Source organism: Giraffa tippelskirchi, chromosome 7 (genome assembly GCF_054371585.1).
Source record: "Giraffa tippelskirchi isolate mGirTip1 chromosome 7, T2T-mGirTip1v1.2.pri, whole genome shotgun sequence".
Classification (NCBI taxonomy): Eukaryota; Metazoa; Chordata; class Mammalia; order Artiodactyla; family Giraffidae; genus Giraffa; species Giraffa tippelskirchi.
Window position 1 is genome coordinate 115,327,570 of NC_137281.1, and position 23,758 is coordinate 115,351,327.

General features: G+C 40.0%; 1 protein-coding gene across 4 annotated transcripts in view; it reads left to right on the forward strand.

Annotated features, from left to right (window-relative positions):
- The first annotated feature begins 16,660 nt into the window (after positions 1 to 16,660).
- The window catches only part of ZNF280D (zinc finger protein 280D), a 329,643-nt gene continuing 322,545 nt past the window's right edge, over positions 16,661 to 23,758 (forward strand). For all 4 annotated transcript variants that reach the window (XM_081510173.1, XM_081510163.1, XM_081510185.1 and 1 more), the window contains exon 1: positions 16,661 to 17,482. The gene's annotated coding sequence lies outside the window, so the exon portion shown is untranslated. The remainder of the gene's footprint in view (positions 17,483 to 23,758) is intronic.

The window sequence follows — 23,758 nt, forward strand, 5'->3', positions numbered from 1 at the left end:
CAAAATTTAAAATATTTTTTTACCAGATTTTAAAATATCTTTCTCATGTATTTTAAAGAGACAGCTGCCTAGGAACTAAACCAACTAGTAGAACCATCTTGGAAAAGCTGACAAACAGCTTTTCAGACTACTGATTTTGCTTCATCCATTTAATCTGTCCTTTATTACTAGGAAATTGACATAAAACCTATGCCCCACCATTTCTAACTCAGAAATATTCCTCTTTTTCCATTCTCCTCACTGATGTCCTATTTCAGGTCCTCATATCCCTTGCCTGGACTAGTCTCCCAATGGTCCACATGCCTTTCTGCTGTTCCACCACCCTACCTGTATATGCATGTGTGTGTGTGTGTGTGTGTGTGTGTGTGTGTTCCACATGCCTTTCTGCTGTTCCACCACCCTGCCTGTATATGCATGTGTGTGTGTGTGTGTGTGTGTGTGTGTGTGTGCATGCGTGCACACACACTCATTTGCTCAGTTTTGTCTGATTTTGCAACCCCATGGACTGTCCCCACCAGGCTCCTCTGTCTTTGGAATTTCCCAGGCAAGAATAGTGGAGTGGGTTGCATTTACTCTTCCACAGGATCTTCCCCACCCAGGGATCGAACCCACATCTCCAGTGTCTCCTGTATTGGCAGGAAGATTCTTTACCACTGAGCTACCTGGGAAGCTGTGCTATACAGTAGGTTCTTATTAATTATCTGTTTTATATAGAGTATTGTGTATATGTCAATCCCAGTCTCCTAATTTATCCCTCCTGCCCCTTTTCCCCTTGGTAACCATAAATTTGTTTTCCACATCTGTGACTCTATTTCTGTTTTGTAAATAGGTTCATTTGTACCATTTCTTAGATTCCACATGTAAGTAATATCGTATGTTTATCTTTCTCTGTCTGACTTAATTCAGTCAGTATGACAAGATCTAGATCCATCTCTGTTCTGTCTTTTATCTTGTTATCCATTTTGGAGATAATTAATCCTTAATCTGTGAGTGTAATTGTACATCTCTCTAAATAGATAAGCTGACTTCTATTATACCATTATGAGCATGCGTGTCAGGAGCTACCATACCTTAAAAAGACACTCAGTATCAGAAGCCTCCATAAAGGAAGAAATTGGGCTTAAATACATGAACAGACAGAGGCAAGTCTGAGATTTTCATAGGAGTAAGAAAACTTTCTTGATTTCCTCGATTCTTGTGACTTGACCTCTCTTACTTACTCCTGAGAAGAAGCAGATAGATATAACTTAGAAAAGTGTTCTCAAAGTGTGGTCCTTGGCCCAGTAGTATGACTATCACCTGGTAGCCAATTAGAAATCCAAGTTCTTGGGCTGCATCCTCAACCTACTCTGGGTACAGCTCCATCTCAGAAACTCTGAGGGTGGGGCTTATTGGCGGTTTATCACTAAGTCATGTCTGACTCTTTTGTGACCCTGTGGACTGTAATCCACCAGGCTCCTCTGTCCATGGGATTTATCGGGCAAAAATATTGGAGTGGGTTGCCATTTCCTTCTCCAGGAGATCTTCTCAACCCAGGGATCAAACCCGCATCTCCTGCATTGGCAGGCAGATTCTTTACCACCGAGTCACCTAGGAAGCTCAAGGGTGGGGCTAGCAACCTGATTTTTAACAAGTCCTGCCTGTGATTCTGATGCATAATAAAGTTTGAGAAACAGTGCCTTAGTAGGATGTCCCTATGGGACCATAATGCCTCAGAATAATAAAATTGAACATGAAATGGGCTGCTAGAGTATAGTTACCTTGAATAGATAATAACCACTGGAGAAATGTAGTGAATAAGGTAAAGCAATGCTGAAAGGAATAAAGTACATATAAATTAACCATTTTTGCTGCTGTTGCTGCTAAGTCGCTTCAGTTGTGGCTGACTCTGTGCGACCCCATAGACGGCAGCCCACCAGGCTCCTCCGTCCCTGGGATTCTCCAGGCAAGAACACTGGAGTGGGTTGCCGTTTCCTTCTCCAATGCGTGAAAGTGAAAAGTGAAAGTGAAGTCATTCCGTCATGTCCGACTCTCAGCGACCCCATGGACTGCAGCCTACCAGGCTTCGCCGCCCATGGGATTTTATGGCTGCTAAAAGCAAAAGTTTTTCCTAGTAAAAAGTACAGAAAAACGATGCTAGGTGACACCAAGTTCAGCTCTCATCACATGTGGATCTTATAAGTCTTTTCTTATAATCATTGGTATCTTTGACCATTTCAACCTGTTACAATTTATTGTTTAACATTTATGAAAAATCAGGAGACTACATGGTCAATATTCAAGCTCTTAGGTGCATATTCTCAGTTTCAGCTAGGAGCTCTTCAGGAGTAAAGGGTGTATTTTCTTTTCTTTTCCTTTTTTTCATATTTATTTTTATTTATCTATTTGACTGCACCAGGTCTTAGTTGCAGCACCTGGGATCTTCGATCTTTAGTTGCAGCATGAGGGATCTAGTTCCCTGACCAGAGATCTAACCCTGGCCCCCTACATTGGAAGCACAGTCTTAGCCACTGGACCACTAGGGAAATCCCCTGTATTTTCTTTTTCTTATTAATATCTATATCTGTTCTATAACCCCAATAATCCCTCACTAACTGTTTAATTAATTAAATGAGAAATTGTGTTTTCAGTGAAAGTTGCCTTGTCTTGAGTTCATTCCCTTGGGTGATTTGATAAAATGAACTGACTTGGATGGGATGGTTTAGATTGCACTTAATTATCCACACTTTCACTTGAGAGGAGTTAGGAAACAATTGTTCTCATATACTGTGAAAATATTTTATTTTGGGACCATCTGTTGAATTTCTAATTTCACTGCACCAGCATTTTTATGCAATTACACATTAAGTTTTGGTGATTGGCACATTCTTCTCTAAATCCAAAATATCTTACTACAGTTTTCCCTGTTTCATTTGCATTAAAAGCCTGCAGGATTTTTCTTTATTGTTTCCAATCTTTAAACATATCACCTTAAGCTTTCAAATTATATTCAGTAACTTGACAAAAGGATGCCACTGAATATTTTAAGTATCTCTTTCTTCTGGGATTGCGAATGAAACCTGAGGAAAATACTAGATGGGACTGACTCATCCTTTTCCAGGTCTTTGGCTACCCTCTTTTACTCTGTTTCTGATGGTCTGATGGTGTTCCATTTTAATTTCACTCTATTTTTTACACAGTGTGCTTGATGGGATTAAAACTGTCAAAGATAAAAATTCGTTGCTTTTTGAATCACTAAGGTTGCATTTAGGCCGTGGCTATGAGTTAATCTAGGATTAAAGAAAGTGAAAATGAAAGCATTAATAATCATCTAGAATATACTTCCATTTCCTTCACGAACTTTTTTTTTATTTGAACAAGCTGTTTAGAATTTTATTTCTCTTCTAGCCCAAGAATGCAGTTTTCTTAGAAATACAGCTTCATTACACTCATTTGTTGAATCAAAAGTACTCGGGTTTGTTTTACTGATGAGCTCTGTAAGAATGGAAGCACTAATCTGTAAGAAAAAAAAAAATCTCTAACTTGGCTCTCCCAAAGTACTCCTGTATTGACTTGTGTGACTGTCAGTCACAGTTGAATGAAGCTCAGAATACTAATGAGATCAAAATCATAGTCTTATCCCCAAAGGATCTGTTAACTTCTCTCAGAGAAGCAGGGGTCTCTTCACTACAGATCAGTCTTCTATTCCTGACTATCTCAAAAAGTATTGGTCCCTGAAGGACAGAGCACAAGAATGCAGCTGACCCATCAATAATGCCATCTGTGTGTTGCCTTTTTTTTTTTTTGCTCTGTCTATGGAATTGAACTGATTTAGTGATAGGTACACATAGAAATTAAAGAAAAGAATTATTTAAAACATTAAGGTGACTGAGTAATTGGTAAGAGTGTGGAGACTGGGGAAAGACAGAATTACTGGGAACTAATTCTCTGCACTAACATTACAAATTTAAAATCGAGATTATACCCCCAAAACAATTTTAAAACTTAATTATTTATTTCAAACACATACAAAAGTAGAAAGAATGGTATAATGAATGCCCTTGAACCTATCACCTTGCTTCAACAGTTATTCAAGCATCCATACCTCCATATTAATTTAAAGCAAACATCAAATTATTTCATCCACAAATAGTTCAGCACTTATATCTAAATAGGATGCTTCTAAAAATTATGACACTATCATTATCACATCTACAATGTTTATAAAAATGTTTTAATATCACATATTCAGAAAGTAACTGAATATAGATGCATACTTGAGTAACACTGCAATTAACATGGGGATGTAGATATCTCTTGAAGACAATGGTTTCAAATCAGATTTCCCCAAGTTGTTTCACAGATGTTTTTTCATTACAGTTGATTTGTTTAAATTGGGATCCAAAAAAATCCACACAGTGAATTGTCTGATATGTAAGTCTGTTAATCCATGGCTTCTCCCTCCTCTTCCAATTGATTTGTTGAAGCAAAACTGTGTTCTTTGTCCTGTAGGATTTCCCATAGTCTGGGGTTCCTGATTGTAACTCTCCTGGTGTCATTTGATATGCTCCTTTATCACCTCTATTTTCTGTAAATTATTGTTTATATATATATATGTACATATATGTGTATATACATATATGTATATATGTGTGATACATATCCATGTGTGTATACATATATGTATGTGTGTATACATGTGTACATATTTATACATATGTGTATGCATATATACATATATGTATGTACGTGTGTGTGTGTGTGTATACATATCAATTCAGTTCAGTTGCTCAGTCGTGTCCGACTCTTTGCGACCCCATGAACCGCAGCACGCCGGGCCTCCCTGTCCATCACCAACTCCCTGAGTCCACCCAAACCCATGTCCATCGAGTTGGTGATGCCATCCAGCCATCTCATCCTCTGTCATCCCCTTCTCCTCCTGCCCTCAATCTTTCCCAGCATCAGGGTCTTTTCCAATGAGTCAGCTCTTTGCATCAGGTGGCCAAAGTATTGGAGTTTCAGCTTCAACATCAGTCCTTCCAATGAACACCCAGGACTGATCTCCTTTAGGATAGACTGGTTGGATCTCCTTGCAGTCCAAGGAACTCTCAAGAGTCTTCTCCAACACCACAGTTCAAAAGCATCAATTCTTCGGTGCTCACCTTTCTTTATAGTCCACCTCTCATATCCATACATAACTACTGAAAAAACCATAGCCTTGACTAGACGGACCTTTGTTGGCAAAGGAATGTCTCTGCTTTTTAATATGCTGTCTAGGTTGGTCATAACTTTCCTTCCAAGGAGTAAGAGTCTTTTAATTTCATTGCTGCAGTCACCATCTGCAGTGATTTTGGAGCCCAGAAAAATAAAGTCAGCCACTGTTTCCATTGTTTCCCCATCTATCTGCCATGAAGTGATGGGACCAGATGCTACGATCTTAGTTTTCTGAATGTTGAGCTTTAAGCCAACTTTTTCACTCTCCTCTTTCACTTTCATCAAGAGGCCCTTAAGTTCTTCTTCATTTTCTGCCATAAGGGTGGTGTCATGTGCATATCTGAGGTTATCGATATTTCTCCCAGCAATCTTGAGTCTAGCTTGTGCTTCATCCAGCCCGGCGTTTCTCATGATGTACTCTGCATATAAGTTAAATAAGCAGGGTGACAATATACAGCCTTGACGTACTCCTTTTCCTATTTGGAACCAGTCTGTTGTTCCATGCCCAGTTCTAACTGTTGCTTCTTGACCTGCATACAGGTTTCTCAAGAGGCAGGTCAGGTGGTTTGGTATTCCCATCTCTTTCAGGATTTTCCACAGCTTATCGTGATCCACACAGTCAAAGGCTTTGGCATAGTCAATAAAGCAGAAATAGATGTTTTTCTGGTACTCTCGTGCTTTTTCGATGATCCATCGGATGTTGGCAATTTGATCTCTGGTTCCTCTGCCTTTTCTAAATCCAGCTTGAACATCTGGAAGTTCATGGTTCACGTATTGCTGAAGCCTGGCTTGGAGAATTTTGAGCATTACTTTACTAGTGTGTGAGATGAGTGCAATAGTGCAGTAGTTTGAGCATTCTTTGGCATTGCCTTTCTTTGGCATTGGAATGAAAACTGACCTTTTCCAGTCCTGTGGCCACCGCTGAGTTTTCCATATTTGCTGGCATATTGAGTGCAGCACTTTCACAGCTCATCTTTGAGGATTTGAAATAGCTCAACTGGAATTCCATCACCCCCACTAGCTTTGTTCGTAGTGATGCTTTCCAAGGCCCACTTGACTTCACATTCCAGGATATCTGGCTCTAGGTGAGTGATCACACCATCGTGATTATCTGGGTCGTGAAGATCTTTTTTGTACAATTCTTCTGTGCATTGATCAAATTCTAGTTTGATTTTTGGCAAGAATGTTCTGTATGTGATATTATATACCTAAGGCAAGTAATTTCTGCTTGTTTTTTTGTTAAGTTAGCCATCATTGATAATCATTTTCTAGTTGCATCATTTCATTATGGTCTACAATATGATGATATTCTATCCTATCTGTATCTAGTACTAGCTGGAATGCTCTGTAAAAAGAAACTTCTTCTTATCAACTATTAGGTTAAAATCTGTGTATGAGACGTGACATAGGTGCTTGATTTATTCTCTTTATTTATCAGTTTTCAAAATAAGTTGGTTCCTTAGCATTTTCCAAGGGCACCAATAGAGTTTTTTTCTAGAGTGTCAATCTGAACTAATAGACTGAAACCCATATCATTACAGTTATCCTGATTAATATTCAGATGGTCTCTTCTTTGACCAATGGGAGCATCTTCAAGTTGACTCCTGAGTCCTTTTTGATATGACCCAGAAATCTCTGACACTTACCTTTGACAAGATGACAAGGTGTTCCAGGACCACCATGTAATTTCCTGCTCCAGTCCCAAATTCAGCCCTTTTTCCAAGGAGCTCTGGAAAAGATTTGTAGTGGTTGCATCCTATGCATATACCATTATTTATTTAACCAGTCCACTATTGGGGAGGAAGAGGCTTTGAGTAGTTTCTAACTTCTCTATTATAAATTAACTACTTAGCCATTTTGTACTTAAATGATTTTTTCTTTTTTTAAATTTAAGAAAGGTTAGACAATTGGCCCATTTATGGCCTGGCATGTAAACCAGGGTATATCATTCACCTATTAAAGTCATCTGTAATAGGGGACAGTTAGTTAGTTAATTAAAAGGTGACAGCAAGATAAAACCTGTGGTGGGAGGGAGACTATGGATATTTATTTAGTCTCTAACACTCATCAGTCCTTAAGGATATTACCTTGGAAACTGAAGTCCTTCTCCTAGTCTCTAGATATTTCACTACCAGCCAAGAGGATAAGACTTTGTGGGAATATGATAAATGGAAGATTTTTACTGATAAACTGTATTGGAAGTGGCCCACTGATAACTATGCAAAAGGTTTTGGAACGAAATTTACAATCTCTCAACCACCCAAAATTCCTCACTTGGCTGACTGGAAATATTTTGATATACTAAATGTTAAAGTGAATTAAACTATCTTCCAAATAAATGCAATTAGTATCTGCAATGCAGGAGATCCAGGTTCGATCCTTGGATCAGGAAGATTCCCCTGGAGAAGGGAATGGCTACCCATTCCAGTATTCTTTCCTAGAGAATCCCGCAGATAGAGCAGAGAATCCCTTTCCTACAATCCATGGGATCACAAAGAGTTGGACACAAGTGAGCAACTAACATACAAAAGTAAAGTTTCCTTTACGTTTTGAATGTGATACAACCTGCCTTTTTCCCAAACAGTTTTTTAAAGTTTTATTTACTTATTTATTCATTTTGGCTGTGGTGGGTTGCTGCACGGGCTTTTCTCTAGTTGTGATGCCCGGGGTTCTTATGGTGATGACTTCTCTTGTTGCAGAGCGCTGACTCTAGGGCATAGCGGCTTCAGTAGTTGTGGCACAAGGGCTTAGCTGCTCTGTGGGATGTGGGATCTTCCTAGACCAGGGATCAAAGAGGTGTCCCTTGCATTGCCAGGAGGATTCTTAACCACCAAACCACAAGGGAAGCCCCCCAAACTGAATGTTTGAAAGCTACTTTTCTAAAACTCCTGGGTATAGGCTGCAACCCTTTTCTTTAGGAAGAAAATTAAAGTAGCTGTGTCCAGAGGGAGGCTAACAGTGACTATTTTCGCTTATTTCCTGTTTACTTAGTTCATGTGGTCAGGTTCTATGGGATAAAGGTGATATTGGTAAAAATTCATTAAATTAGTTAGTTCAAGGGTATATTTAAAAATTAACTCATCCTACAGAATAGTTTTCATTTAGGGTTAACAGAATCTTCACCCTTCATTTTATTAGGGGACCTCAGGCGTTAAACACTTTTTGGACTTAAAACTGTGTAGAGTTTCCATGTTCTGATTTCAACACTTACAATCTATCATGTAAAATAGAAAACTGGTATGAATGCTTTCCTGTAGACTGTTTTTGTTCATTTCCATTTATTGTGGAGAGAGGATTTTTGGGTGAGTATGATTGCCAGATAAAATACTGCATACCCAATTAAATTTGAATTTCAGATACACAAGTAATAATTTTTAGTATAAGTATGTCCCAAATATTTCATGGGACATATTCATTCTAAAAATGATTTGTTCTTGATCTAAAATTCAAATTTAATTGGGCATCCTGCATTAAATCTGGCAACCCTATAGATTAATTAAGCCTAATGGTCACTGATCTTTGAAAATTAAAAAGAACAACATGTTGTATAATGTAAAGCAACACTTCGAAAACTTTGAAGTTCATACCAATTACCTCAACAACTTACTAAAAAGCAAATCTTGATTCTGAAGATCTGGAATAAGATCTGAAATTCCTTATTTTTAAACTCCTGCTTGATGCTGATACTGCTTCTCCATAAGCCACCATCTGTTCAAGATTGTGATGGACATGTATTTTTTTGTTTGTTTTTGTTGGGTTGGTTGTGTTTTTGTCTTGTCTACTCACGGCCATGCAGGTGCTTCTCATTGGCTGAAGACAGCCCGTGAACCTGAATCTAGGGTGGAAAGGAGGACAGTAAAATATTTGACAACTTCTACCAGTTTACTAGTAACACAAAGAAGAAGCTTCCCTGGTGGTTCAGTGGTAAAGAATCCTCCTGCCAATGTAGGAGACGTGGGTTCCATCCCTGGGTTGGAAAGAATCCCTGGGTTTGGAAGAATCCCTAGAAACGGAAACAGCAACTCGCTCCAGTATTCTTGCCTGGGAAATCCCATGAACAGAGGAGATTGATGGGCAGCAGTCCATGGGATCGCAAAAGAGCTGGAAACAACTGAGCAACTAACCAACAATGACACAAAGAAGCAAGGATAGCAGTCAGTTCTATCTCTTGCAACATTACAGTTGCCAAGTTAAGTTCCCAGGGCAGTGATGGTGGCAGAGAAAGGGGGCAGAGTCCAGCATGCCAAGCAGCATCAGTAATAGCAATCTTCTCCCTGGGGTGTTTCTGCAGTATGATTTAGGGCAGTTCTGGGCTGGTTTTCAACCCTCATAATGATTCCGTAAGTTGTGTGCTTTTCTATTGAATCATTTGATTTTTGTTGCTTGAAACTAAGAACCCCGATGAAGCCAAGGCATCCATCAGAAGCTAGCTAGGGGCACAACCCATCACCTGGCAGTTCGTGTATGGATGTCACCTAGGTCACCACTCAGGATGATCTCTGCTTCACAGGATGAGGACAAGTCTGAGACAGGTGTAACCTCTACTCAGTGGAATGATGTCTGTTTTCTGTCGTACATCTCTGCCTCCTCTGTCAATGAGTTTTCTGACAAGGACCAATCTTGGCTTGATAGGACTAGATTTATATGCTAACCCTGATTAACTAGATAAATGGATGTTTCATAAAAATTAAAATCACACATCCATAATTATTTGTCATAGTTTTTTCTGTTATATAGTGAGTTTCTAAGAGGCCTATATCTAATTGAACTGTTTGTTTACAAAGGTAGCACAGTGCTTATACATAGTAACTGCTCAAGATAATAAGATAAACACTGATACACATCTTATATTGTTGTTGAAAGGATTAAATGAATCCATCAGACTCTTGCTCCTCCAAGTGTGGTCTCAGCATCACCTGGGAGCTGGTTAGAAATGCAGTCTTGGGTCCCATCTCAGATTTAGAATCTGCAATTTCATAAGATCCTAGGGTGATTCATTTTTTTCATTTAAGTATGTAAATACTGCTGTAGACTGTACCTTCAGTGAGGACAGATATGTGTGGCATATAGTAAGTACTCAGTACTATTTTTTGTATGAGTAAATGAAAGGTGATACATATTAAAGCATTTTGTAAATGGTTTTGAGGTCTATATCACAGGATTGCCAAAGAACAGAAGTATGGTTTTTTTGGCTTCACTAAAATCTTCTAGAGAAATAGTTTGAACTGACACTTTCTAATGCCAGTTTATATACCGAAGCAAGTATATTTATTTTTTGTACAGTTGAGTGACAATTCCATGAAGAAACCCAGTTTTAGATTAAAAAAATAGTAGTCCCTTAACTGAAATGGACTTTATAGTGAGTTTATTAGCATGACAGCTAATTATAGAACTTCTTCTGAAGACTGACAAAGAAAATTTATTGCAGTTCTATTTCCTATGAGATAACACCTTGATCAAGAGCTAAGATGCTAATGTCAGACTTTAAGAGACAGGATTGGTAGATGTATAGTTAATGTCAACCTCTAACAAAGAAAACTCATCTAGTTTCTCACTTAACATCTATATGAAATGCTTTATTCATTTAATCATTCTTCAAATCATCAAACATTTATCAAATCTGTCACTATTTGACAAGTGCTGTGCAAGGACTTTCTGATGGATTACCAGGTACAATATTCTTAAGGAGTTCCATATCAATACAATGATGATAACTTTTTAACACATAGGCTAACAAAAGACTTTTGTGATTTATGAATTCATGAGCGTTAAAGTCTTAAAGTGTTCTAGAAATGAAACCACATTAGTTTATATTTAACAAATTTATTGAAAAGGGTAAAATTATTATTTTCCAAGTAACTTCAGCATATAGCCTTCTGTATGGCTAAGACATATAGAATTGTTTTTAATTAGGGTTTCTCTAAAGAATATGACAGGGATGTCCTGTGGTTTTTTTTTTCATTTGCTTCTCCAGATCCATTTTTCCAGTTTTCATCCTATTTGCTTTGCTCTATATTGGAGGCTGACCTCTATAGATTCTACTATCCAAGCCCTCTAGCTTCTGGTTGAGTTTGGCCAATGGGAAAGATTAGGAGAAAAAGAGGACAGTGCTTTATTTCCCATTCCTTTGCTGGGCCACATTTGGCAGTGGCTGTATTTCTCTATTTATAGTCACAGCTTTTATCAGGCATCCCCTTCCAAACTACAGCTCTTACTGGGTTCCATTAAAAAGCTACCTTCCCTGGCTCCTTCAGGCTTAAGTCTTCTCATTGTTACCAGTCCTTAATTTCTTTACCATTATTAGTTGGTTCCCTTAACCCTTCCCACTATATACTTACCTCTGTAAATTGTCTCTTTATTAAGCTCTTTTTACCCTTTGAGTGTGCCATCTTCAGTGTTAGGAGAGGAGGCAATCAATCAGCCAGTATCTAAGGTCTGCCTGCTGGGCTGGCACTGTTAAGACATATAATACATGATCCTGCTCCTGAGGCACTTACAGCCCAGTGAAGAAGATAAAACCAACACATGTGAAGCAATTAGGAAACAGTACACATTGGTATCCGAGAGACATTTGGTTTTTTGCCACTCAGCATCAATTCACTCTTCTGATAACCACACCCTGATTTTCCTCTTCTATCACTCTCAGCCAGTGTCTTCTAGGTGGAGTGGACTCCACTTTCAACAACACGAGTAATCATTCCTCTGGCCACATGTCCTAATCAAAGCCAATAAAATATAAGGAGATTATTGCTGGCGCTTCTGGGAAAGAGGTATGCACTCTTCCACTGAGATTGCTAACAGTAAGGATTATGTGAACTGGAGCTGCCAGGAACCACCATATGGAGCCTGAGAAAGAAGCCAACACAGAATGCAGAGCCAAGAGATGAAGCAGAATAGAATTCTAATGACATTGCTTAAGCCCTTGGATCAAGCTATGCCTTAAGCTAAATATATCACTACTTCTTTAGTTATATGAGCCAATAGCCAAAATATTCTTTTTTTTTTGCATAAGTCAGTTTGAGTTGTATTTTTTTATTTTGTCACCTGCAACTAAAATAGTTCTAACAATTCATAAATTGGTACTCGGAGTGGGAATTAGTAACAGAAAGATCTTAAACTGTTGAGTCAGTTGATTCAGAGGAGGCTCCATCTATACTGGGCTGGGAATTCAAGAGCAAAGTAGTAGGTTAAACTGGCACCTGTTGTATACTAGGATTCAGAAAATGTGCCTATCAAGTATGAAACACAAAAGGACCAGATACTAGAGTATATCAACTCTTACGTGCTGGTTTTTAGTTAGATTCTATGAGAAAGACTCAAGTTTAAAGTTGAGCTTTATTTATCTAAAGCAGAGAGGAAATAATACTGCTTTGTTATAAATGATCTTTTTTTTTTTTTGGCTGTACCACACAGCATTCAGGATCTTAGTTTCCTGACCATAGCTTGCCAAGCTCCTCTGTCCATGGGATTCTCCAGTCAAGAATACTGGAATGGGTTGCCATGCCCTCCTCCAGGGGATCTTCCCATCCCAAGGATCAAACCCATGTCTCCTATGTCTCCTGCATTGGCAAGTGGTTTTTTACCACTAACACCTTCCACTAAAGAAGCCTTCCACTAAGAAGGCTTACCACTAAAGCCTTCCCAACCCCTCACTGCCAGGGGAGTCCCTAAAGGATCATTTTTGCTTATAGGCTGCAATCAAATATGATGGAAACTTCAGTAATCTGGAGCCATTAAGGGTAGGAAAAGCCCCCAAAGACTGTTAATATCATTGAAAGCAAGAAATGGAAAAGACTGGAACTTGGGAGAAATCTGAACACTCCTAGGCCTCTCTCAAGCAATTCCTGCCTGCTTAGGAACATAATAATTATCACTCTGTTCCTCTACCACCACCATGCCATTCCACCCTTACATCCCCTTTCCCTCCTCCAGCCCCTTTACAAAACCAGTGGCTATTGTTTCAAATTGTTTACAGGGAGAAACCAAAATGGGAGAATACCAAGGCCTATTACCAAAAGATAAAAATAACCATATCAAAATCTAGATGCAAAAACTACAGTTTTAAATGATCTCTGACTTTGGAGTTTTTTTCTCCCATGGAATTGACCACATACAAATAGACTGGAAGATTACTAACAAGGGAAGGAGATTGCCTTGTGAAAGAAACCTAAGTCTAGAGAACAAAACCCAGGTTACTTACTGCTGTAAAGGTAAACATAAGCCTGAGTAGCTTAACGCAACAGATATTTATTTTGCACTTTTGTAGAGTGTAATATCAGTATTCCTGATTAGTGAGTGGTTTTCTACTAGGTCATTCAGTTACTCAGATTCCTTCCATCTCATGGCTCTCTTATGTATTCTTCAGGGTCTTAGAGTTCTTTCAGTGCAGCCTTAGGAGGATAAAGAGACCAGCGAAGGCTTCCCTGGTTCTGAACCACATTGTTAAGTGATTCAGATCACTTCTACTCATAGTCTAATGAGACAGACATAAGACTTTACCAAGATTAACAGGGAAGCTGGGACATGTAGCCTCTGGGTAAGAAGCAACTTCTAGCAACAACTCTACTTAACAGAAGAGCATCCGAGCTATTTGATGGTAATAACTAGTCATCTCTACCATAGCGAGTGATTTTTCACTCCTCACTGTAACAAGAAGCTGGATGCTAAAGAGGCATGGCCCCTAGAAGGATTATCCTTCCCATTGTCTATTACAGATATGGCATGGGAGAACAATGGATGAGAGATTCTCCAAGAGCAGAACATATGGCAGCCAGATGGGTTGATCAAAGAACTTTCTCTTCTCTCATGGTAGGAAGCCTTAGCTATTCCTGTCCAGGAAGATTTGATATATCCTATGAATTGGAGACCACAGTGTATTTGCCATAGCCCTTTCTCTAAATATGAGTTTTCATTTCAGGTGTTCGTTTCTTTTCTTGTCCTTACAAATTAAGTATTTTGTAGCGAATTTTATCATGTAGCCTTAGGTTGCTAGACCATGAAGAACTGTATGGCTACAAGCTAGAGAAATGCTTTATCCTGCTATTTTGGACTTGAAGTTATCATCAGTAACTAGATGATCTTTAGATCATTTCTCTTTGTGGAGGAAGTGAGTACATTTGTGGTGGTAAAAAAATATTGTTGAATTGAGTAGGCATAAACATTTTAAAAGGCATATGTAGAAGAGGAATGCTTGGGGACATCAACAGAAGAACAGGGATAAGTTGTATGTCTGCTGTTTCCATTACCAAGGACATACCCAGCCTTCCTCTGATAACCATACTCCCATTTTCCAAAGTGGAATCATCTTGTGCTATTCATGTGTTATTAATAGGCTGAACTTCTGGTATGGGCTTCTGATTCAGACCAGGACAATCTGTGTATCTTTTTCTCTGGGCAACAGTGGCTGGTTTAGGGATGGACACAACTTTCACTGGTAGTGAGGATAGTGTGAGCCTAGAGCTGCAGGCTGCTGATTCGTGAAGCTTGAGAATGAACCAATGACAGAGGAAATAGCCAATATTTCAGGGAGAACCCCAATCTTGATGACATAATTTGAACTCTTCATCCAAGCCATGTTTAACAAAACCATCTTGAACTTTTCAGTTACATGAACCAATAAATTTTCTTCCCTATTTAAGCCAATTTGAGTTGGACTTTATGTCACTTGCAACAGATCCTTACTGAATTAATACCAAGTTGTCTGAGGGTAGATACAAACACACACACACACACATATATTGGGTTGGCCAAAAAGTCCACTTGTGTTTTCCGTAAGATCTTTTTGGCCAATCTAAAACAAAGGAATAAGTGAATATGAATGTACTTGAGGGGCAGATCCAACTAAAATTGAAAGGGTAAGATTGAGGAGTGGTTTATAGCATAAGAGGGAACTAGACCGGAACAGAAAAAAATCAGTCAGAACAGTAAATTTAATGTACTAGAAAAATACAGCCATGAAATTATTGAAGCATGAAGAGATATGCCAAAAGTAAAGATTTAGAATGATTATTCTGGCATGTGATTGATGCAGAGCTGGAAGGAAGTCAGAAATACCATCTCCAACTGTTCTTTCTACTCTCTGCACAGTCTTCACACTAGTAACTCAAACTCACCTACTGTCTTGCCTCTGCATTTCTGCACTTGCTCTTGTCTCTGCGTAGAAAATTCTTCCCCAAGACTTTTGCTTGGCTTTCTCCCTCATTTCATTCAGAGCACTATTTAAACATGACTTCATCAAAGAGGTCCTTCTAGATCAACTTCGTTAAAATATAAACTCACTACTTCCGCCTGCATCCTTCTCAGTCCTTTGTCTTCACAGCACTGATCACTACATGACATTGTATCGTATATCTGTGTTTGTAAATTTACTGGCTGTCTCCCCACTGGAGGAAGTATAAGATTCCCGCGCGCAGGTACTTGTTTTATTCACTGATGTATCCTTGGTAAGTACAAAGAGTCTGGCACATAGAAAGTCCCCGGTTAAAGATTGTTTGATGATGAGCGAATGAATGAAATGCAGTAAATGAGATGGGGAAGGGGGGAATCACAAGAGGGCTGCGCTACTCTCTTAAATTCCTAGAACATTCCTATGATTTCAGCCAAAAATTCTGCTTCAAGTTCGCACTTTTGCTCCACCTCCGCAAGGAAAAGAGAATTAGGGAAGTTTACGACTGCTAAAGCGAGGGCTTAAGATATTCTTCTTTCCCAGAGGATTCTGGTAAGAATGTTGCTTTCTCCAGAGTTACTGCGTTAAGAAGACATATCTCCAGTCCCAGACTGGATAGGGTTCTTTCACCATCTCAGCTCCAAGGAGAGCTCTGAGAGAAACACGAAGTGGTGGTGGCTAAAAGTCTCAAAGCTTCCAAAATAGTTTCTCTTCCCAGGGATCGGCAACCAGGTGAACTTCAGAACGATGATCTCTTGGAGAGGGCGGGAGCCCCATGCCAGGCGGAAAAGCGGACGGGGGGCACAATCTTCACTGATGCTTCGCTACCACTCAGCTTTCTGGCGCGGCCTGCACAGAACCAGGAACGCCGACACTTCAAGGCAAAGTGGTGCTTTCAGCAACTTTCCCTCCCAGGCGGCTTCTACCCAGCCGCCCCTCCCACCGCAGGCTCAGCCTCTGATTTCCGCTGATCCCGGCTGGAGGGAGCCCGGAATCCAATTACTCTTCCCGAGGGAGCGCAATCCACCCATCCGATGGCGAAGAGGGGGCGGGGGTCGAGGAGCCTTGGAAGCCGCCCCTCCTCTGCCGCGCGGGCCTCTGGGCCCCGGCAGCCCCGGGCGGGGCAAGCAGAGCTTTGGAGGGGCGCGCGGCACCGCCGCTGGGACTATTTGTCCTTCCGCGCGGGGCGCTGCGGCCGGGCGCCGACGTCGACCCGGCTGAGTGGCAGGAGATTAGCCAAAGGTTTCCCCCGACGCGCACCCCCGGCCAATCGGCGCCGCGCGGGCGGTGCTCGGGGGCCGCGCACACGCACATTCCAGAATCCACGCCTCACACGAACACTCTCAGCCCCGCGTCCGCTCCGCTGTCCGCCCCGCCCTCCCGGCCGCTAGCGCGCGGCTCCTGGGGCCTTCTCCAAGTCCGGGCCCGGACTCTGCTTTCTGGGCCCCTCGGTACTGTTCTCCAAAGTGAAAGTGAAATGAGGAAGGACGCCCGATGGGCTGTAGGAGAAGCGTAATTAGCATCTGTGTCAAGGTTCAAGCTAAGCCTCCACCACTCTCAAGACTCGCTTAACAGACTTTGAGTGAAGCTACAGAGACTGTGGTTGAGGAGGAAGAAAGGACAGCTCTCTTGATGCTTTAGAGATTGGGTGGAGAACTCTTCCCATATCCTTGCGTATTCTCTACTCGGAGGATGTTCAACTGCTGGATTTCTCATTGATTCTTAGTTGTGGTCAGAACACTTGATACATCCTCTCTCCCTCCGGAGGGGTGAGGGGGGAACAACATCTCCTGCACACAATTGTCATACCCATGAAGCCACAACTGACATACACGCTGGAAGGAGACAGTGCTGTGTGGTGCCTTGTTTTCTCTTTTGAATTACATCCTCCTGAGACGGTGGCTGACCCTAGGCCCATGGCGTTCATGGATGTGATTGACATGCGTGATTAGCGGACTAGTGAGAGAGAACCAGGGAAATTACTGTCAAAACAATTACATACAGGGACATCAGAACAATGACTTGAGAGCCCCCAGGGACTTAGAGACCATCCTAGCGCTGCCACGATGCCCTCTGGGACCATAGCCAAGTCCCATCATCTCTTTGTGTCTTCCTTTCTTCCTGGTAAGTTAAATAAAACTATTGTTACTACTCCCAATCTCAAAGTTTAAAAATAAACTTGAATAAGGAGGTGAAAATATTGAACATTTCGTTTTGCAGGGGGAAGGTGGTGGTCCTGGTTGAACGACCACTCTGGACGGAAGAGTCTGTAAAAGGAAACCATTTGATCTTCAGCTGACCACCTGGTCATTTAAGTTAAATTTAATTACGCATATATTGACACTAACTCTAGTTGTGGAGTTCTAAGCTTGGTGCTGTGTGGTCCTCATAAGAGTTATGCACATTTATTGAAAAATTAAAAAAAAAAACAAACCATGTATAAGTGGACCTATGCAGTTCGAACCTGTTGTTCAAGAGTCCATGCTAAATCCTGCATTCCAGATCTTATCCCGTGCCTGTGCCAGTTCCCATCATTAATCTTGACCATTTTTATTCTGTAATTTCTGCTCAAGAGCCACAAAGCATTGTTAGAGATTGGTACAGAATGGTGCTATGCTTGGAGCTCCCCACTTGAGCCTAAGCTGTGGCTTGGGGTTCAGACATGTGTGCATATGTCTGTGGAATTATGGGGCAAGTCGCCAGAAGCCTGTTGACTGGAGTGAATGAAGAGCTTCCTGAGACAGAACATGTCCTCAGGGAAAGACTCAAACCCAGTGAGCTTGAGCCAAAAACAGAGACTAAGTCTTGAGAAGAGAGAGGTCCCTTTGCATCCAATCCTGTGTCTCCTGGCCCTTGTCTGAGTCCAGTAAGAGTGGGGAAGGGAGAAAAAGATGGAGTCTATGGGTAAAAGCTGAAGTATCTTTCAGATTTTTCAAGTCCTACATTTCTCATTCATAATATGCACTCTCACCTTTACTAGAAAAGTCAAGCTATCAACGAAAGTGCAAGCATAGAAAACCAGACTAGAGGTGACTTTTGAAAAATAAGGAATTTATTATCCTATGAAATAAGAAGTTTGGAAAAAGTTGGTGTATTTATTGGTTAATTGAGTAACTCAAGTATGTCACCAGGCTTCCCTCACAGCTAGTTGGTAAAGAATCCACCTGCAATGCAGGAGACCCCGGTTCGATTCCTGGGTCAGGAAGATCCACTGGAGTTGGGTTAGGTTACTCACTCCAGTATTCTTGGGCTTCTCTTGTGATTCAACTGGTAAAGAATCTACCTGCAGTGCAGGAGACCTGGGTTCAATCCCTGGGCTGGGAAGATCCCCTGGAGAAGGGAAGGGCTACCCACTTCAGTATTCTGGCCTGGAGAATTCCATGGACTATATAGTCCATGGGGTCACAAAGAGTCGGACACAATTGAGCAATTTTCACTTTCAAATATGTCACTGAGGACCCAAGTAGATTTCTTTCTAGTCTGACATCTTCAGACGGTGGTAGTTTCTCCTGGCATCTCCCTTCAAGGCACCATGATAGCTTTAGCACTTCTTGGCGTCAAGTGCAGTCAAGGGCATCCAACATACAGGGATATTGTCTCCCACTTCTTTCCAACGTGTCTCTTTCATGATAAAGGAAGGTTAACTGTTTCTAGAGTCCTCTAGTAGAACTGAGTCCCACTGCACAGAGTTAAGTGAAACACACATTGTAAACTAATTATTTGTGGAAAGAATGATACCAAACATAATCCACCCCACACGCCAGGATGAGAAATTACCTTCCATGAGCAGGAGGGTATAATCATCATCAAATTTTGTCAGAAAAAAATTAGGAAAATTGGTTGTGGCTTAGATCGCAAAAGTTTCATTCATTTTTCTTTTTCTCTACTTCAAAGTATTTGTGTATCTACTCTCCTTTATGAGTTCTAAATTTTTAAATCTTCCTTCATATTCTATCCTTGCTAGTGCAATGGAGAGGTAACCCACCTCCATTTCAGGACTTGGCCTCTGTCTGTCTACCTATCTTAAGACCTGGCTCTTGTCCTAGCCCCTCACAGTGGTCCCTAAGCCACAAGCCGTCTCTTGTAGGCTGTTGCACCTAGCACTCCACTAGTGGGAATTAGAGGAGATCCAAAGCCCTGTCTGTTGTCTTTGGAGAATCCAGATTCAAAGATGAAAGAACTTGTCTAAATCCTATCAGGTGAGGGTGGAGAGGTAAGGATCATGGGCAAGCTTTTTCTTTCCTATCAGGATCCTGTACCCAGAACTTTTCTGTCTGGCTCAGCAATGGGTGAGTGCCACATGGTATCCTCAGCTATTTGGTTTCAGACTGCTTCCATTTCAGCCTTTCCCTCCCCATGAGTACTGATCTCCTAGAGACTGGATCCTCCTCTATTTTTCCAAGCCACAACCTGCAGGAACTCTGATAATGGTTCAAACCTAAAACTTGTTCTATTTCTTTTCTGTACTCAAATTCATTCATTTTTTTCATTGAACAAATATTCAGTGTTGATTCTCTTGCAAGTATTGTGTTATGTGCTGGGGAAACGTGAATAGTCAGAGTTACCTGCCTTCAATGGGTTTACATTCTATTGGGGGAACTTTGTTTCTCCAACAAGTCTTGGCATGAAATTCCACATTATCTCGCAGGAACCAGAATGGAAGTAAAACTTAAAAATAAGGCCGAGTCATTAACTCTGCTGCACAACCCATGTTTTAATCCTTCACAAACAGCTACCATTAATAGTCTAAATTATTTTGATCTTTATACAGCTCATAACATAATCACCCCTTTTCACAGAGGCCATTGTTTGAGACAATTACAGTTTCCAACAGTAATGACACCATGTAGGGCAAGGCACTTGTGGTACAGTAGGCTTTATTAATAACATACCTTATCTGCTGAACAGGCCAGGTTATAGATGGATGATTACAGCAAAAATGGAGGCTGTATCTGATACAAGTTTATGTCTCATCAGAATTGTTACACCCTATCTCTGCTCCTAGTCAGTAACATGCCAGATCTTATTCAGCAGAATGGTTTGTAGATGCATTGTGAGAGACAGAGATATTTACTGTTACCTACCTTTCTTTGGCTACGCTTGCCTGAGGCTGTATAGTAAAATCAAAAAATTTTAAATGCTTTCAAAATTCACTCAGGTTTGTTATTCCCACTTTATTTATAGTAAAAAAAAAAAAATAGGTTCTCTAAAAAAGTGCTACACTATATTGAAAGTAAACCTGTTTATATATTTTCTACTAAGAGCACTTCTGCTTCAGATCGTGTCATGGACCCTCAGTGGCTAATTTATCTTGACAGTGTCTAAAATGGAAGTCAACTGATTCAGACAGCAGGGCCTGAAATATGAGTCAGAGAAGTGAAATGAGAGCATTTAAATGAAATATGAACTCCAGTCAATCTGAATGAATTCCCATAGCACCTCAAGTCCAGGAAAAAACCTGTAAGGGTTTTAATCCTCACTCGGCTCATGACAAAGTTCGTGACCCTAAGTGAGGCAGTTAATTGATTTCTGTATCTTGATGTCCCCATTTTTACAACAGGGTTAATCAGACTTGTAGTGCTCCTGCACTTGGAGTTCAGAAGAAAAGAGAATTATCCTCTTTCTGAAATATAGCTGATAATTATCAGTTATCAACAGGAATATACTGAGCCCTGTACCTACACATCATTATGCAGCCAGAGTCTAGCAAGTACATAACACATAAATGATAAAGAAATCTTTGTTGCATGAGTGAATGAGAAAATGAACCAGTGATCCATGACCTGCTGCATGCCAAGTCTCTTGCTATGAAGACTCAAGATACATCCCTGCCTTTAAGGAACTAACCTTCTAGTGAAATGACATACACAGATAAAAATGTACTTAACAATTCAGGTATGAAATACCAAGTGAATGTTATAACCCATTATCTTCAACCTAGAATTTCCAGATTCTTAGCTTCATTATGAATTATTCCCTAAGGCTGACTTGCTTGAGAATGTGCCTAGATATATCACATAAAAATATTAGAGGATGTTTAATAAAAGACTTTGAAATATAGCAATATGTTTCATTAGGATAATATTCTGTAAGGAAGTAGAATTGAAATATAAGTTCAAGGGGGAAAAGACATAAAACTGTTTAAAAAAGAACTTGTTTATATTGATTTTTGTATTTTTATTGAGGTATAACATCCATACAGTAACATACACAGTGTGTGCATGCTAAATCGCTTCAGTCATGTCCAACTCTTTGTGACCCCATGGATTGTAGCCCTCCAGGCTTCTCTGTCCATGGGATTCTCCAGGCAGGAATGTTGGAGTGGGTTGCCATGCCCTCCTCCAGGGGACCTACCTGACCCAGGGATTGAACCTGCAGTTCTTACATCTCCTGCATTGGCACGCAGGTTCCTTACCACTAATGCCACCTGGGAAGCCCAACATACGCAGACCACCACCTAAATCAAAATATACGTGATGCCCTTCGCATCATCACCCTCCCCAGAGTTAACCATTATTCTGACTTCATATTCTGGGAAGTACTGTAGCTTGTTCTTGGAAGTTATGTAAGTGGAATTATATGGTATGTTCTCTGTTGTTCCAGGCTTCTTTTGTTCAACAGTATATCTGTATGATGCATCCATTGTTGCATACATCAGAGTTCATTCTTTTTAATTATTGCAAAACAACTATTCTCAAAGTGTGATCTGAGAATTCCTGGAGGGGTTTTCTGAGAGTTTTCAGGGGAGTCCCTGAGTCAAAATTGTTTTCATAATAATTTAGCATTTTATTTATTTGCCTTTTTCAGTACATTGATATTTTTGTTGATGATGAAAAAGCAATGATGGTTAAAACTGCTGGTACCTTGGCATGACTGTTTTTCCTTAGATTCATATCTTTATGTTTCTTTAAATATCTTTGCCAAATCCAAGGACACAGATATTTTCCATGATACTCTTTTCTGTAAGTTTTATGGTTTTAGGTTTTACATATAGCACTGTGATCCATTTTGAGTTAGTTCTGACATGTAGTGTGACTTCAGGGTTGATAATCCCCTTGCTTTTTAAAACAAATATGGGTACCCAATATCCAGTTGTTACAGTACTACTTATTGGAAAGTATTCTTTCTCCCTTTCTCCACTGAATTAACTTGGCATTTTTGTCAAAATACTTCTCTCTCTCTCTCTCTCTCCACACACATATGCACACACACACGTTGTCTGTTTCTGAGTTTGCATGCAGTGTCATTGATCTATATGTATATCCTTTCACCAGTACTACAGTTTGGGGAGAATTGTTACATTAATGATGTTGAGTCCTCTCATCTATGAATGTTGTAGCTCTCTCTTTTATTTAGATATACTTTAATTTCTTTTAACTATGTTTTGCAGTTTCCAATATAAAGATCTTTTGTTAGACTTATTCATAATGTTTTTGGTGCTATTGTAAGTGGAATGGCTTTTAAAATTTCATTTTCTGAGTTTGCTGTTAGTATATAAAAATATATCTTTAATGTTTGCTTTTAGCAGATTCTTGTATATGAACCTGTATCCTGTGACCTTGCTAAATTTATTTAGGGGTTCTAGTTACTATTTTCTATTAATAGATTCCCTGTGATTTTTTAATATTAATAATCATTTAATTTGCAAATAGAGAAAATTTACTTCTTTTTTTCATCTTAACACAATTGATTTCCTTTTCTTTCCTTCTTACAATAACTGGGACCTCTAATACAATGTTGAATAGAAGTAGTTATAATGGTATATTTGCCTTGTTCCCATTGTAAAGGAACCAATCCTATCTTTCACCATTAGTTATGCTATAGATGCCATATATTCATCTGGGGAAGTTCCATGCTATTTTTGGTTTGCTGGAAGTTTATGTTAGGAATAAATGTTGGATTTTGTCAAATGCTTTTTCTGTATCTATTGAAATAATCATATAGGTTTCCTCCTTTTGACTGTTACTGTAGTGAATTAACAATTGATTTTAAAATCGTAAACTAATCTTGCATTTCTGGGATCAATCCTACTTAGTCTTAAAGCTTGATTCTTTTTTTTTTTTTTTCAGTTTTTGTTTTATTTTTAATTAGACAACAAGTATTCCACAATATTGTGATGGCCTCTGCCGTACACCAACATGAGCTGACCCCAGGCACACATATGTCCCCCTCCTACTGAACCTTCTCCTCACTTACCTCCCCATCCCATCCCTCTGCTGCTGCTGCTGCTGCTAAGTAGCTTTAGTCGTGTCCAACTCTGTGCAACCCCATAGACGGCAGCCCACCAGGCTCCTCCATCCCTGTGATTCTCCAGGCAAGAATATTGGAGTGGGTTGCCATTTCCTTCTCCTCCTATCCCTCTAGGCTGTCACAAAGAACTGGCTTTAGGTTCCCTGCATC